The sequence below is a fragment of the Ipomoea nil genome, unplaced genomic scaffold, assembly GCF_001879475.1.
Source record: "Ipomoea nil cultivar Tokyo-kokei standard unplaced genomic scaffold, Asagao_1.1 scaffold2694, whole genome shotgun sequence".
In the NCBI taxonomy this organism is placed as follows: domain Eukaryota; kingdom Viridiplantae; phylum Streptophyta; class Magnoliopsida; order Solanales; family Convolvulaceae; genus Ipomoea; species Ipomoea nil.
Genome location: NW_017619122.1, coordinates 4060793 through 4078429, shown reverse-complemented (window position 1 = coordinate 4078429; position 17637 = coordinate 4060793). Strand labels below are relative to the sequence as shown.

At 31.3% G+C, this 17637-nt stretch overlaps 1 long non-coding RNA gene across 1 annotated transcript; it reads left to right on the top strand.

Annotated features, from left to right (window-relative positions):
- The first annotated feature begins 8424 nt into the window (after window positions 1-8424).
- On the top strand, window positions 8425-10728 carry LOC109155183. The gene is made up of 3 exons (XR_002049864.1): window positions 8425-8812; window positions 9928-9983; window positions 10411-10728. It is a non-coding gene; the product is annotated as an uncharacterized LOC109155183 (long non-coding RNA).
- Window positions 10729-17637: the final 6909 nt, after the last annotated feature.

The following is a 17637-nucleotide window of genomic DNA, read 5'->3' as shown; positions in this document are numbered from 1 at the left end:
GCTAGTTTGGATATTATAGCCTATTAAGATAGCTTGTTTGACTTCTCATTTAATTTTGAGCATATTTTAGTCCTAATTTCACTGGGGATTTTAAAACCTTTTTTGAACAAGCTATTTGGGACCTATCTTGGGTGTATCAAGTTTTTTAAAAGGTTTCTGAAAATGTTTTAAAATAGCAGTTTAAGCAATTGATTTTCCATGTTAAATCACCTAATTATTTTAATATTATGTCTATTAATTGCAATTTTTGAATTTTGTAATTTTGTCATAATTTGATAATATCCTTAACTATGTGGTTTTGATTTTGTATCACAATTTGAAAAATGCATATGTTTATGGCTATTGGATATTATTTTCTATTTCAGTCTTGTCATAATTTTTTTGATTATGATGTTAAAAATCATATTTTGAAATTCATTTGAATTTGCTTGTCCAAAACTTTTATATAGTAATAATTATGATATTATGTAACATTTAATAATAATGATGATCATTATTATAATTAAATGTTGATCGGTTACAATTAAGAAAATTGATTATTCCGTTATTTACTGTTATGTAATAATTATTAGAATTATTATAGTAATAACGACTATTGGTTTTTGAACCGATTGATCAATGCTTTGTGCCGTTACTATCATCATTTGTTTTGGATTTTGATAGTATGATTTATAATCATAATTTTGAAACCATTTCATTCTTGATCCAAAACATATATGTGTTAATAGTGATAATATCATTTTATAGTCATAGTCATTACTATTAAATGTCAGAGGTTACGATTGAGGAAATTGATTGTTCAGTTATTACTGTCACGTAATTGTTATTATAGTAATAACGATTATCGTTTTTGAACTGAAGAATTAATATGTCATGACATTGTTATATTATCATTATTGTTTTTGGATTGTGATGCCCACTATGATTAAGTATGAATATTTGATTTTGTATTCATATTTTTAAGTTTGTTTTATGCATATAATTAAATTAAGTGCATAATATTATTGTTTAAATTATGCAATTTAGTTTTATGAGAATTTAATTTATAAATGTCAACATATCATATGGTTTTGATATGGTTAGAATTTACAATTTTAAGCTAGTTCTCATAAAGTTTACTATATGCATTGAATCACTTTCGTTTTGGGCCTACAAGTTAAAACTTTTCAATAATTGAAATGTATATGGTTATTATAAATTATTATTCAAATCTTATAATCCTTCAAGTTTTGGATTTATGTTGTTATTTGAATAATAATTTTATAGCTCATTTTAAATTGCTATTATGATGTACAATTTATTTGGATATGAGCTTATTAATTGAATTTCATACATAAGTTGTTCACTAGCATAACATTATATTTTCTAGTTATGTGAATTTAATTATGCCTTTAGAAATTGCATAAGTTAGGAATTATAATAATTCCTTGTTAGGGTGAACTTTGTGTGTGGAATTACATACGGTAGTGCATTATGTTTAAGCACCTTTAGACCGTCTAAATTGTTCACCTAAGATCAAATCTTTCCATATGTGAACTATTAAAGACTTAGAAAGATTACTCGTCAATTATGCCTTTAGTGTGAGAAAACATGAACGGTGAAAAGTTTCTCGGGAAGGCCAATGTGCTACTAGTTCCCTTGAAACATTACTCTGTCTAAGGAGTTGGTTATTTTTAATGAGGCTCTGTCCCAACCAACTTTCTTGGGAGTACACTTGGAATTGTTTATCACAAATTGTTTATCACATTGCTGCATAATTATTTTTTAGGCTTTAAAGTTGATGCCTAAGATATTAAGAAAATCGTCTAGTGATCTTATAATTTTGATTAATTAAGTAGTAGCCACGGTGTCTTTTGATTAAATTGAAATTTTGTGAGATCACATACAGTCATAGATGTATTGATTGTGATTAATTATATGATATAATAAAATTTAGCCCACAGGCAATTTTGTTATGTTTATATAATTAATTAGGGTAAAAACACCAAACTATGATTATAATTTAGCCCACAGGCAATTATGCATCGGAATATAGTTTTGGTGAGTTTTATCATTACAGATAGGAAGGTCAATTTATTTAACATATGGTTTTAATATAAATAAATTGGCGTCTTCTATCATAAAGTTATGATATATGTACACATTCAAAAGTATTTTTATGTGTACATTTTTTGGTATTAGTCTAGTTTCTTTTATGTGTATTTATTATGTATGGAAGAAATTTGGATTAATAGCTTGGTACATTAATATTCTTTTGTGTACAAATATCAAGTGATCAATACAATTTCATAACTGAAATTATTAAGTTATTTTGATCACTTTGTGACTAATTACATAAAGTATAATAAAATCTACCCACAGGAATTTTATTATATTAATGTAAATAGTCAAGATAAAATATTAAATCATATTTCTTAATTTACCCACAGGGATTAAGAAAAGGAACATGGTTTGATAGTTTTCATCATAAAGTTGTAGATGGATCTAATTGAATAAAACTTTAGCCCACAGGCAAGTTTTATGTCACTAGATTCTTCTATTCCCTTTGATAATAATTTTATCATAAAGTTTTAGTTGAGTCTAATTGAACAAAACTTTAGCCCACAGGCAAGTTTTGTGTCACTAGATTCTTCTATTTGATTATCATAAAGTCTCAGTTGAGTCTAATTGAATAAATCTTTAGCCTACATGCAAGTTTTATGTCACTGGATTCTCCTGTTTAAATTTATGATCAAGATAAAATTTTATCATACCAATTTTTAGAATTTATAACTTTAAGGCTAGTTATAATTCTATATTATGGGTTGCATTGGCAACACATGTATTTTGTTAACCTCCAAAACTTTAGTAACTTGAAATTGTTACTGTATGTGGCTTACTTTGGTTTTTTTAGCCCAACCACAGTAGAGATTTTGAATTTAGAAATGATATACTTTTGGATCCTTATATTGGAATTGTACATATCTAGGCAAATTTCAACTAAAGCAATTTATTTAAGTAGTTGGAAATTGTGTCTGTTACATGTACATATTTAACATGTCCAACTATGGTGGGGAATTATAATCCTTGTTAAATTAGTTGGACTTGAGGATCATTAGTGTGTATATCATTTATGCTCAAGAATAACTTTATTAGTGGGAGTAATGGTTTGATCAGTGGGAGTGATCATTTGAAAAAGATCCAATATAGATACCCGTTTGATCACTGGGAGTGATCATTTGGAAAGATCATTAAAGATGTCTCACTTCAATATTGCTCCACTTAAAGGATAAGACACCTTGCCTTGTTATTATCAATAGTTCAAATTGTTGAACTACAAGTTGTGCAACATATTTATGAAAATGTTGTAACAACATTAATAGTTTTTTATTATAACATTGGCATGAAGTTTATGGTGAACTATCACGAGTTGGATTCTTTGGCATTTATTGGAGTCTTTCGTCTCATCAAATTGATCTTGGGCATTAAGATTTAATGATGCTCAAAAATCAATGTTGAGAGACATAAAGCATGCAAAGACTCATGATGTTGGTTCATATAGATGAATCTTGTGGATTTTTGTTATGTTGACACAATATTTTTATTGTTTCATAAAGTTAAATTAATAAATCCTCGTTGTTGCTCTCGGGCATAAAAGTTGGACTTCTTTTTATTTTGGAGATTATTTATAAGGTGTATGTTTAAAGTTCCGTTTGTGGGCTTAGACTCAAGAATTTGTTATCTAAGTCTTTGGAATATAGACTACTCAATTATTGTCGTTTGCTAAGATTAATAAGAGTAGGAGTGATAGACGTGTTGACTCTGGAAACTTAGCTCTCAGCGATAGTATTAAAGATAATAATGAGTTAGTCATGCAACATATTAGCATTATGCTAATAGTTGTGGATCCCTACTTAAGGCATGCTTATAAAAGTTTTGGGATCATACGGGGTACATGGAACTTATTATGTGACTATATTTTACGTACATTTATGTTGTCACTTCTATGTAATTTGGATGGTTTCTCCTAGGGTTATGCGCATATTTATTTGAGAAACATCCATAAGGTTTGACCAAGAATAAACGTTGGGTTTATTCATAAAGAACCTGAGTTGAGAATCAAATGCATGTGATGCATAGATGGTATTACTCACACTTTAATTTAGAGGACATACCACTATGATTCATGTTTTTGATCTTCAACGAAGGTTGTGCCAATACTTGCACCAAATGGAAATTGTAACATTTTCAATTAATATTGTACAAATGAGGTTGTGCAAGTAAATTAGGCCAAATTTAGCAATTGCGGCAATAATTAGTTTTTGATAACTAATTATAATTAAGAATGAATATAAGGTTTATTCATTAAGTTTTATACACATAAGGTACTTAGTGAAGAAGTTACATTGTAATCATAAGTGAATACTACTCTAAATTAAGAGGAACTGTCTCTATGGTTCATGTTTTTTGCTTCTTTGAGTTAATACTTGCACCAAGTGGGAGAATGTAACATTTTTTTGTTATATCACCATTAAGTGGTGCAAGATTAATAGGCTCATTCATGGCCATAATGTTGTGGTTTGAAACGGAAGTAACGGTTTCTGTTACTTAGCCTACAATGATGGCATGTAGGATATATATAAGCATGGTCCTCCCACTGCTCCTGGACATCATCACAACTACACCATCTAGTTTCTCAGGAGATCAAGTGGTAGACAAAACTCATTTTCTTACTGTTCTCAACCACTACAACGAAGGTATCAACTATGGCTGGAGGTATGCTTGATCCTATGCTTCCGCTATTGAGGTTAGATTATATGAAATATGTTTATTTCATTGGTATATTTCTAACATTATGTGCATGTGATGGATAGTGAATTGTTTTCCCTTCTTCAAAAAGAAATTGTAGCTATTTTACAACTTTAATATCAATGTTGAAAATGTGAAATTTTGTTTCCATCTTTTCTATGTCTCCTCTGAAAGTATAACATTTTGATCTTGACATTTTTAGCTTCTTTTGATATTGTTTGTTTCTTCTAGTTTTCTAACTCTTATGATAGATTGTTTATTTTGTTTGCTTGGATTTTCTACCAAAGAGTCTTTTGTGGTTGAATAAGTCTTATGTTTAGACTTTTCTTAGAGAAGATTTTACTTTTGTTGCGACGTTTTATTATGATTATGCTCTCTCTTTTGTTTGTTCAAATTTTCTGCTAGAGAGCCTCTTTTGTTTGAAGTATATTAGCTTATAATTGATGAAGTATTTTGCTAAGGCTTCTTTTATGAATGTCTACAAATATTCTTATTAGACTTCTATTTTAATTGAAAACTCTTCTAACTAAGCTTCTCTTTCGATAACCTTATGATTTATGTTCTTATGATATAAGTAATCTTCTTAATATTAGTTCTTAGCTTCTAACTTTTACAACATCTCTAAACACTAAATGTTTTGGGAGTTCAAAACACGAACTTTTCTATAATTCTTACTAAACTTTAGCATAGTTTACAATTTGATTTTTTTTTTTCCTCAACAAGTTTTCTACCAAAGAAAAATCTATAGTAAGTTGGGTAATCTAATTTCCTAATATAGTTAAACAATATCATCAAAATCTATTAATAAGCACAATTATTTCTAATATATGTCTTCAATTTTTGTTGGTGCTGAAAAACTTTCCAAAAATCTCTCTCCTTTGGTATGACAATTGATGACAATTATGATTGTGTTGTGTGCGTTTATATGTATGATGGATAGTTAAGTATTTTCTTTGTTACAAATTAAATTGGAATTGTTTCCAGCTGTGTTAACATAACTAGAAATATCAACTTTTTTTTTTCTTCTTCAATTTTAAGAATGTTTAATGTAAATATAAGCTCTTTCTTTCTTCTTATTTAAAAGTTATCATAGTTAATAATCTCTATTTGTTGGTATAAGTAAGTGATTTATTCCTTAATTGTTTAACTTTGGAGGCTTAAACCATAACATGGTTAACAAAAATTAAGGACTATATACTAACAACTATGGATTGAGACCACTAATCACAATAACTAGAGACTAATAATATACTTTTCCCATATATACATTACTGTAAAAAAAATGAACAGGATTTAAAATCAAACCTTTGCATATTGTAATAGTTTTAATCAAAATTTTTAAATTTTAATGATGTTCACTAATATAATTTTACTCTTCAACTTAAAATATCCATCCAAACTCTCAACATATTGACATGTTATTTTAGGAAGTTTTCTTAATATTTATTGTATGAACCGAATAATACTTATCTTTGCATCTCAAAAAACAAAATACTTATCTGATTAACCTTATGATTGAAAGGTCTTTTATGATAGTTTAAGAAGATGAATCCATTGGCTGCCAATAAGAAGGTGATGAAGAGAAGGTGTCCTATCCAAGTAGGTTCAGGTAAACATATATACACATGGCATTGTTGTTTAATTTGAAGTTTGATGCATATAATAAGATTGAATACCCATCTTGCACTACATACACTTCCTCTTACTACCTTATTAGCTTACTATTGAGGAATGATGGGATTAGTGTTGGTTCTAATTAAGTTAATAACACAACTTACTTTGACGAAATAAGATATTTGAGATGTATATATAGTATATGTTGATGTTGTATTATTCCTTGTGCCAAATTGATTCATTTGAGGTTCTGCAACTTCCTGCTTACTTGGCACTATTTGATTGAGCAGGCTAAAGGTGAAGGTTGTAGGAGGAGTATGGGTGTGTTGATGAAAACTCCATAGCTATGAGGAGAGGTCGAGAACTTCAAGCAAATCTTTCACCTCAATTTCCTAGTGTAGTCAAGTTCTTGCTCCATTCTCATACTACTAGTGGATTTTGGTTGGTAAGCCCACATAATTAATCATATCTCTTTAATTTGGTGTTAATTAGGTTAAATCAAGTAATCTAAGCATGCTTATCACTGTGCCATCATTCTCAAATATATATATAATATAATATAATGATCTGATCTGATAGGGTCTGCCAAAAGATTTCTGCACTTGTCATCTGCCAAATGATACTGCTATTATTTTGGTGATGAAAATGGAAGAGAAACAGAGACCAAGTACCTTATTGAGAAGCATGGCCTGAGTGGTGGATGGAGAGGATTTTCCCTCCAACACAACTTGGTTCCCGGGGAGTTGTAGTTTTTCAGCTAATCCAACCTCTCAAGCTTAAGGTAGGTAACCCCATCCATAGCCTATCAGTGTCCTAGTTTTTCAACTTATCTTCAGCCTTCAAAGAATTAGCCTCATTTTTACTCCTTTTCCTTGTTTTAGGTGTACATTGTTCGGGCAAATGACTCGGCAAATATTGCTGGTGCTATAAGTCTTCTGGATTTAAGTCATTATGCACACCCAATTGCAACTGGTATGTATGTTTTCCTTGTTCCTTTGCATTAATTGAATAAAGTAAGTCTACAAAAAACCTAGCTAATTGATGTCCGATCCTCTCAGTTGTGTTACATTATATTGCCTCATCAACGGTAGACCTGCATTTGAGTGCTACTGACTCTGTTAAAATTAATGTAGCATCTGTTCATCATATCTACTTTCTAAATCTATTGAAGCACAAAAAGTCAATATCACCCCCGGCCACTAAGACTCAAGCACATGACCTCCCATTTGGGACAGTCAGGTCATTGGCTGATATATTGGTATTATTCTGAAGAATATATTGTACATTTTATATCTCATCAATATAGGCTTTATATTAGACACTGATTCACTAACAATTTCTAGATTTCATCCATCCATCCAACCAAACTATGCCAACTTGCACAAACCAACATATATAATATTCATTAGGACTGAAGCATGTATGCATAACTTTTTCTGTTATTCAGAGGGTTTACTGCTGGAAGGTGATGATATTGAGGAAAATGTGTTGAGAATTGAAGATGCTGCAGATCAGTTAACCAGAATACAGCATGAAGGTGACAATCTGGAGAGACAAGTCTCTACCAAACCACTTATCTGCAGAGAATGTGCACTGCTAGAAATCTCGCTATTTCCGTCCAATTTCCGTCCAACCGTAAATTGGTCGGTATTTTAATAAAAATTCAACTTTCTATCGCAAAAGAAGAATGTACGGAAAGTTGGTCGAAAGTTCCGTCCAACATTTGCGCGTTGGACGGAAAATCCGTTCAACATCCAGTGTTGGAAGGAAATTCTGTTCAACCTGTAGTGTTGGTTGGTAAACTCAAATTGATTAATAGGTTAGAAATTAAAATGGTAAGAATTTTAATTTCCGACCAACATATTATTGAACGGAAATTTAGGAAATAAATAAAAATAAAACCCTAGACGTATAGTATCCTCCAAACACAGATCTAAGCTCTTCTCTATCTCTAAGCTCTGGCGATTGACGACGGCGGCAAGTTGGACTCCTCTCTCACATCGACGAAGGCGGGTATCTCTCCAGACTCCAGCGATCGATGACGATGACGGCTTGAAATCCTCTCTCTATAGTCTACGAAAGTGGCATCAGCAGCGGCAGTGTTTGATGGAAATATTGGCGGCGTGAGCAGCGGCGACGGCACCAGCTCCGGCGTTGCTGCGCTTCCTCAGGTATGTGCGGTTGCTGTCTTTCATTTATTTAACTACTCAAATTGTAATTTCAGTTTTAAATTTAAAGTTTATATATGTCAATGCCGTTCGAGACTACATATTGAAGATCGAGAAGGAGCTCTAACCATTTTTAGCAACAACCACCGTCACACCGCCCCTTCTCCGCTGCCCAGCCATAGCCACAGCCGCCATAGCCCACCGCCACACCAACCTCCGCCGCCGCCATCGCTCTAATTTAGGTTTGCTTTCTCTGTTTCCTTGTTAGTGGAGCTGATTTTGAGATTGGTGATTATAGGTGTGAGAGGTAGAGAGGAAATAGACCAAATTGTTGTTTAAATTGCTAGTTTTGACTTTGCCTATTGTGGCTAAGAGTTTAATTGGTGCAATGGAAGTTCTTTTTCGTATATGTCTAAATATGAATGTCCAAATGTGGAGCTATTTATTGATTGGCATTAGAGAGAATGATGATTTCAGTGACTGCATTTATTCTAGAAGGTTGTTATTCCCACCTTACTTGAAAGCGACTTCTTGATGTTAATTATGATTATATTAAACCTGGATTCTAGTCATGGTTTGCAGGCACACTATTCAATAAGAAAGAGTTTCTTATTTCTTTCTGTTATTCTTTCCTCCCTAATTCGACTACACATCAGGAAAATCTACCTCTATATGTTTGTTATATGTATTCTTTTGGGCATTATAGAAACAAAGTGGACTCAGGCTATTGTAGCAGAATGCAATGAACTCAATGGTTTTCACCTGGTAACGATTATATGTGCAGATGTGGAATCAATATTGCATAATGATTTATTGTTACTTTCAAGGTAGCTGTTCATCTGTATTTTACTCATTATCTTGTTTCCCTTGAAAGCCTCTTCTCCTATAAAGGTATATTTTTCATGTTGAAAAAAACCAAGCCACTCTTATTGGGAAGTTTAGGGATTCAAGAAATATTTTTCATTCCATGATTTTTTTGCCCTTTCTTTTTGGTTTTGACAATTTTCTACTGTTGGAGGTTACAATATCTAATTTGTAGTGACTGTCCCTACTATTGCATTTTGCAGTTACAGGGCAAACCACTCCCAACTGCATATGCATTTGCTTTTGCTGAGCATCATCAACAAAATAAATTTAAAGTTAGGATGCACTTAAACGGGGAATACAAATAATTACAATTTATGCATTATGTAGCTTTCTCTTCCACTGCATACAGAGTTTTGTTTAGTTCTGCATACAATTTCATTCCTAAGATTAATCTCTCTATATATCCTCCTCTTTCTCTCTCTATATGCATATATTTATGTGGTCTTATCATTCTATACATATGATAATCTATCTTTCTTTCTCTTTGTAGGTCTTGTATACTAAACTACTAAAGTTTGACAAACCTTCATATTTAGTACACAAGAGGTAACTTTCTATCATTATTGTTGAAGTGATTATGCATGGATAAGTCTGGGGTTAATTTGCCTATATAGAAGGGGTGTTAGGTGAATAAGCAATATTAATGTGCAGTAAGATGTTAGAATCTGCTGTCTTAGATCCTGCTGATAGACCAGGGTGACATTCCTCAACTGTAAGTAGGCTTGGATAAGTAATTGTTTCTAAATCACCATTATTTATCTATATTTATGGATTATTATGTATGGTTATTAGTTAATTAGGATATATTATTACTGATGAATGAATTGAATGTAATATTATTAGAATATATATATATATATATATATATATATATATATATATATATATATACAAGTTAGTTCTCTTATGCTGATGTTGTATCCATTAGTTCTCTTATCATTGCAAATAATACTTGATGAAATGTTTATCTCAGGTTGCTTATGATGATTTTGTTGATGCTGGATCATTTGCAGTTGCAAGAGAGAAAATACTTCTAAGTTTGTTTTTCCAAGTGTTGTTTATGTTTTCTGTATGATTTTTGCATTTTGAAATCTATCATGGTCTAATTTTGGTGAAGGTCTACATTTGATCAAAGTCATTGAAGAAGAAGGTTGTGGATGCTGCATTGATCAAAGCTATTGAAGTAGTGCCGGATTTGAAGGCTTATTTGGGTGCAGCATACTTAAGTAGTATCAATTAAGTAGTAATATTTTCATGACTTTTTTTTATGAACATGACAATAATTTTTGTTGTAAAGAATTTTGATGTTTAAATATATTTTCAATTTGAAATTTAGTGTGTCCAATAATTTGTTGATGACATATAATTTATTTACAATAGATATAAATAAAATTTTGGTAATATAAAAATAATAAAAACATTCCATATGATTTAAGATTTTCCTACCAACAGTTGGAAGGAAAATTACAAAATATAATATGTGAATTTTCTGTCCAACATTGGTTGGAATTTCTGACCAACGCACATAATTGGACGGAATTTCCGACCAACGCACAAGGTTGGATGGAAATTCCCACGTTTTAAAAATGGTGGGGTACTTGCCGGAATTTCCGTCCAATTGTTGTTCGTTGGACGCTATTTCCGACCAAAAGTCGTAGTTGGACGAAATTTCCCACGGAGGTTTTTCCGAACGTTCCTTTTGGTCGGTATGTTGGACGGAAACGTCGTTTCCGACCAATATACCGCGTTTTCCGTCCAACATTTGTTGGACGGAAAACGCGAGATTTCCAGCAGTGGTGGTTGAGTTTTCACAAGTGAAAAACTTCGAGGATTTTAAGGTTGTTGCATGTCAACAACATAAACATAGATTCTGAGATATCCGAAGATACCAGGCTCAAGTACTATGAGATGTGCCGCAGTCGCAACGCGTATCTTCATGAGCTTGAAGAGCCTGGGTTGAACTACACGCTAATCGCCGGGGCAATAAAAGAAACTGTGAAAATCGCCGATGGCATCAAAGCTGCCACGCTCGCAACGGGCCGTGATGTTCTGGAAGTATGGGACAGAACTCTGATAGGGGTGGGGCATTTCGGCATGGAAGTGGGGTTCTTGCGCGGCAGGATAAGCGAGCTGATTAGGCTGTGCGAGGCGGCCGAACTTGTCGCCGGAAAAGAGAAAGAAAAAGCCATAGCTGAAGTGGAGATGAAATATCTCCTGTACAAGGTGTCAAAGGTGAGTGTGGTGATTAAGAATTTGGATGGGGAGATCAAGACACACAAAGGCGGGGAGAGGGTAGAGGAGGTTTTCAAGAATGTTGCGAGTGCTGATTGGTGAAAGCCCATGTATGGCTGTTGGGCAAATTATATTATGCACCGCGGTGCATAATCGATTATGCACCGCGCGTCTTTTTTTTTTAAATGAAAATTAACAGTGTTTATTTCCGCCGTTTCGCACCCTTTTGCAAAAAGTAACTCTGTTATTCAGTGTCATTTTGTATACACTGCAGTTTCAGTTGAACACAACTACAGTTTCATTTCGATATAACTATAGTTTCATTCGATATTTATAGACTCAAATATGTGAAAATGTTATTTAATTTTATTTTATATACACTATAGTTTCATTAAAACACAACTACATGATCATTTTGATATAATTACAGCTTCATTGTACAATATACACTCAAATATGTGAAATGTATTCAGTTTCAGTTTATATACACTGCAGTTTCATTTCACTATAACTACAGTATCATTTTGATATAACTACAGTGTCGGTTTGAATATACTGTAGTGTCAGTTGGTGTTTAATATACCAAACAAACGGACTCCGTTAACTCTAACGGCGGGCCGTTTCTTTACTTAAAGAAACGGCGTCGTTTTTGACCGCGGTGCACATGCACCACGGTCTATAATATAACGACTGTGGCTGTTGTATCTAATTCATTAGTGGCTAATTTAATTTGTTGGGAATTTTAAAGACACAAGTTTTTCTTTCCTCTTCTAGAATTTCTTTTATATATAGATATAGAATCTTGATCAAGTCCAACCGACTCATCCTGTATGAGGATCGTGCTGTCGTCTCATGATGCACCCCTCCCGTGCGACGACGGTGCGGTCGTCTCAATGCCGATTCTCTAATTCTTCGATCTTTTATCACATACAAAAATGTAATTTTTTATGGTCCATAAAAAAATTGCCTAATCTACTACACCAATAAAAGAATTTCCTCAAATTTCGACTATTGTTTGTGTGACCCATACCCCGAAACACTAAGGGGGGTGTATTCAATCCAGACTTTTAAAGAATTTTAAAGACTTTTAACGACTTTCAGAGTTTGGCGGTATTCAATTTAGACTTTTAAAGACTTTAGAAGTCTACCGGTATTCGATTCAGACTTTTCAAAAATCTTTAAAAGTATACTGGCATTCGTTTCAGACTTTTATAGTCTAAGTCTACTGGTATTCAAATATTTATCAACTTTCATAGACTCCATCAGAATAGGATTTCTGTAGACTTTTTCTTCATTTATATAAATAGATGAAATCCAACCCTCCAACCCCAAACTTTTCAATTTTCTCTACAGACTTTTTCCTCCCAGATAAGTTTTTCATCAATTTCTATCAAATTTTACGTTACGTTTCAAACTTTTCATAATATTATACTTTGTAATTTTTTTATTATATTTTATGCAATTTTGTTTTGTTGCGAACAGCAGCAAGAACTTCTTGCTGCTATTCGCAGCAGGGTTGCTGTTCACAGCAACAACGTAACCATGCTGCGAAATTCGCAGTCAGAAATTTTCTATAATTTTTTTGCAATTAGTAGAGCTAATGTACTCAATTTTTTTAAATTTTTTTTATATAATTAACATAATTTTATGTTATTATATGTTCATTAATTATTAATATATGTAATTGTATTAAGTTGAATTTTTTGATGATTATAATTTTGAAAAACTGTTTGAAACTCAAGAGCAACAACAAGAGCATGCCAATGAATGGATGGCTCAAATAGCTTTGGATATGTGGAGAGACACCCAACAAGGTGAAATCAATTCCAATAAAAAATAATTGTACTAACAAGATGAATATTTTAATTTGTACATTTTCATTTTAGACATTTTGATAATTATATTACTCAACATTAGTCGTTTCATTACTTAAAGAAATATTTGTATTGATTATATTTAGTGAAAATTGATTATATTTTCTTTATGTATAATATACTCTGTTTTTGTGACAATGAATATTTTTTTTTAATTTTTTTTTTTTGCAATACATTCATTTATTTATGATTTATAAAAATATATTTTTGTAAAAAAATTATAAATAATATATTAATAAAAGTTATGGAATGTTTTGTAATGGTGTATTGAATTTAGAGTTTTAATGACTTTTGTGGACTTTTTCATATGAAATTTTTTTCAAAAGTCTATAAATGGTTGTCCTATAGATTTTTAAGGACTCTTACAAAGTTGATAAAAGTTTAAAAGATTCTAGAAAAGTCTACAAAATCTCTACAAAAGTCATTTAAAATCCATCACTTTTAAAGTCTTTCAAACTTTTTAAAAGTCTTGATTGAATACACCCCCCTAAGTCTCTACCTATTTGGGCATCTCACTTTCTATTTTAAGCTATTTCCTAAATTTCATACCTTATTGTCTGTCACTCTATCCCCAACAAAAACGTGCGGTCAACTCACCACCGTACGTCTATTTGCTTCACTCCATCGTCAAATCAACGCCTTCCATCACCGACTCAGCACAGCTTTCATTTTCAATCGGCGAAACTCCGGCGCTTTGATTTTCCATCGGCGACTCTCCGTCGCTCCGATATTCCTTCAACAACTCTTTTTCGCTCCGATTTTCTATCGTCGAGTCTCTATTGTGTTGATTTTCCATCGAAGACTCATTGTTGCTTCGATCGTCCATCATCGGTTCTCAATTGCTTCAATTTTCTATCGTCAACTCTCCTTTGCTTCAAATTTCCAACGACGATTCAATTCTGCTTCAATCTTTAATCACAGATTTTCTGATTCTTCAATTTTCCACCGTCGACTCTCTATTGCTTTGATATTTTTCTGCTTCTTCAATTTTCCACCGCCGGCTCTCTATTGCTTTGATATTCCATTTCAACTCTTCGTTGAATTGATCCACCATCGCAGACTCTCCACTACTTCAATTTTTCATCACCGGCTCTCTACTACTTTTGCGTTTCAAGCCCACTTCTACTACCTATTTGAGCCTTTTTACTCCTACACCGATGTAATTTAAATCTTTTTGTAGTTTGTGTGTTTGTAATATAGAGAATAGATATATTGAAAGTGTAGAATGAGTAAAAAATAATTCAAATAGGCCTCTCAATTTATTAGTCAATTTTTGTTGTTTATTACCCTAATTTCTCTAATTTTTTTTTGGAATGGTACTAACTCTAGTATCTGTTCAAACATACTTTCTCAACCTAATGAAGCACACAGAGTCAACAACGCCTCCACTTAGCCTCGATCTCATGACCTCCGCATGAGAGATGTCACTACATGCCAATTGCTCTATATTATTTCTTAAATCTCATTTCTCTTCATCACTCACTCCTTATTAATGTATATTTAGCTATCATATTTCTCTCAATTTTAGATAGTCTTATACTCTCTTTCAGCTAAATGGAAAATAATATAGTACTCCCACTGCCAATAACACTTTTTATTTGTTTATTTTCTTTAATATTTTCTTCTTTTTTTTTTTTTTGTGTTGAATAGAACTTTTAATATTATTTTTTTCTAAATATGTAAATTTTATATACTAAAACTGATACAATTGTGGGTTCCTATGCTGCAGTTTCTATTATTATTATCTAAAAACATAATAAGTGTAGATGAAGGTTATACTTCATTTATGTCCGTTTTTTCCATGAAATTTTTTTATACATTATGCAATAAGAGTTGTACTTTTCAATATTTTGGACAAACATACCCCTACCGTTATAACTTCCGTTATCTTTTCCACCATTGTTACCATGCACATGCATCCACCATATATTTTATTATCTTCTTCAATAATAATAATATGTATACATTATATATTGGAGTTATATGTTAGTTATTTGCTACCATATAAATATCAAATGTATAAACATGTTTTACATTATTGTTATTATTTATAATAACTTAAATATCAAAAATCTTAATATAAAATACTAATATTGGGCACATATTTTTTTGCGCATCGTGCAAAAAAAAAATACTAGTTATTATTATATAGTAGTGGGATAACCACTAATATAGGCATAGTTTCTATTATTATTATTATATAGTGTGATAACCACTAATATAAGCATTTCATGGGCATGTATTACACTTTTCTTATCCCAAAGGCTGAATCCCCAACCCTAAGGTCCCCCACACTCCGACCTCACAGAGCATGTGGGATGTATTACACTTTTCTAGTAGTTGGGTTAGTGGGTGGTTTATGTGATCTTGTATATATGGCCACCTATGCAAATGTATAAGGACTGAAGAATATATTAATGGATGTATGGTGACATTTATCTTCTTGATCTCCATATTTTGCAGTTAAACTATTACGCGAAGCATAGGCCCGATTTGGTAAAATAAATAGCCTATCAACCAATGTTGGTTATGTTTATTTTACCACTATTATATATATTGGCTGTTTGACTTGGTTAAACAATCAATATGAGTGTTAATTAATTAGGTTATTGCAACAACTTAAGAAATCAATTAAAAAATTTAATAGAGATACCAGTGAAAACAGGAACTGAACGATTGAGCATGCATCAAGGGACTTGGATTTACTTCTTTTATTATCATAACTAGTAAATTATCCGTGCGATGCATGAATATTTTTAATAAATATTTAAATAATAAAGTTAAAGGTCAAGTTATAAATAATTATAATAATAAAGTGAAAGGTCAAGTTATAAATTATTATAATAATTAGAAGAGTACAATTTTGTTGGTTTATAAAATAAGTGCAAAAGTATGAATAGATATGTACAGAAGATAATAAATTTAATAACAACTAAAATATTAAAATTTGATATTATATTGATTTGAAATTGTTACAAATTTTGAAAAACTTCCTTGTATACAATGTTTGCTGTTGAAGTTGTTTTATTGCTATCACTATCGCAAATCAATATTTTCAAACCATTTGGAGTAGTGACCCTTGAAACTGCAACATATAATTGTCCATGACTAAATACAGGTTTTGTCAAGGATAAAGTTGTTCGAGACAATAAGTTTCTAATCACATTTAAAGAGCCCTCATTGAGGATACACTTGAATTTTTCAACATGTTGTTGTTTGAATGTCAAGTGTATACGTGTACCCTGATATATTAATTAATTACAAATTTTGAATAAATAAATAAACAATTTTTTGAATGATGATACAGTTTCTATTTGTTTTGTACAATATAAATAAAGTACCATTACAAAATTGTTCAATCACGGGTTAACAAAACTAAGCATGATAATGTAAGAATCCATGTACCGGATACAAAATATCATTACAAATTTATTATTTGACCGTAATCATTATTATCAATGATTTTATAATTTCATAAATGATGCAAAATACCTTTAAAAATTTTTAAAATAAGAATATTGTACATGTTACACTAAGTCCAATAAAAAAAAGTAATAAAATAAAATACATATAACTCCAATCTTTATTTCTTAAATTACAGCAATTTAGGAATGGAATAACACAAAAGTTATTTATTACATGATTATTTATAACACAAAAGTTATTTATACAAATTTTAAAAATAAGCATGATTATCTACAGAATACATATATTGGGATAATGTTTGAATGCATATACTGGATCTAAAGACTTTAAAAATACAATAAATGGGAAAAAGTTAAATTAAACATTGAACACTAAATATGATAAATAATACAATTACAAAAATTTTTAATCACGGGTAAAAAAACTGAGCATGATAATGTAAGAATGCATGTACTGGATGCAAAATACCATCACAAATTTATTAGTTGACCGTAATCATTATTATCAATGATTGTATAATTTCGTGAATGATGCAAAGTACCATTCAAAATTTTAAAAATACAATATCAGGAAAAAAATTAAATTAAACATTTAACAATAAATAAGAATAAATAATACCTCCACATCTTCTAGAACAGATTCTAAGATTGTTGTGGTATAAGCTCCTC